Here is a 1,026-nt window from a genome sequence, read left to right on the forward strand (position 1 = left end):
CCCGCCGCTCGCCCGCGGTTGAAGGGACGAGGAAGGCCGGGAGGCCGAGCCCCGGGCAGCCGGGGAGCTGACGGGAGGCGGGCAGCCACCACCGTCGTCGTCGTCGCCATCGTCGTCGTCGTCGTCATCGTCGTCGTGGCCCTGTCAGCGCCGCCGCGCCGAGGCGCCATCTCGCGAGAGCCGCCATCTCGCGAGGGCCCTCAGGTAGGGAGACGTCGCCCGCGGCTGCCAGGGCGGTGCCGAGGGCCAGCTGCGCGGGAGCGGCTAACGCGGTCAGACACAAATATAAAACTGGCCGGGGGCAAAGCCCTCCCCCGAGGCAAGAGAGCAGGACGGGTGTCCCAGTGCCGGTGCGTCAGGCCGGGTGATGCCTTGGCTGCCGGCAGCACAGGCCTGTGCAGGGCCCGGCCCTTATCCCGGGCAACAGCCGCACCTGCCACGTGCTGAAACTCGGGCCCAAATTTTCCCCCTTCCCTCTCTATCGGTCTGTGCCTTCGGCACGCGGGCCTGCTCCCRACAGCGGGGTGGGCACCCACCCAGAAACTGGGAATAAGGGAGAGGCTGCAGTACTGCGAGCTACATGAGCAAGGCAGGGGGAGCTGGAAGCCTTATCGCTGATAACCAATTAGCGGGTTGCCCCTTCCCTGCTGGCCTGGCTTGGCATGGGGAGGTGCTRTCTGCGTGTACTGGTGGCGAAGGACCCGCCATTAGACACCCTCTCAGGGCTGCGCCACGCAGATACATGGGGAAGGGAGACGCACATCTGTATCTGAATGTGTAATGATTGCACAGTCATTTTAGGGTAATACTGCTGATCAGTAGCTTGCAGGAATTAACAGAGAAACATCCTAGCCCTCAGGTCTTTGCATATTCAGAGTTATTCCTGACTGTTTCCAGAGTAGGTCTGGTTAATCAAAAGAGAAACAAACCATACAATTGCAATTATATTAGGCACCCAGGTGTTTATTAAATGCCTTACTTCTGATGCAACCATATTGACATGGTAGAAGATGCTGAATAGAAGCT

The sequence above is a fragment of the Apteryx rowi genome, unplaced genomic scaffold, assembly GCF_003343035.1.
Source record: "Apteryx rowi isolate R43461 unplaced genomic scaffold, aptRow1 scaffold_582, whole genome shotgun sequence".
NCBI classification, from domain to species: domain Eukaryota; kingdom Metazoa; phylum Chordata; class Aves; order Apterygiformes; family Apterygidae; genus Apteryx; species Apteryx rowi.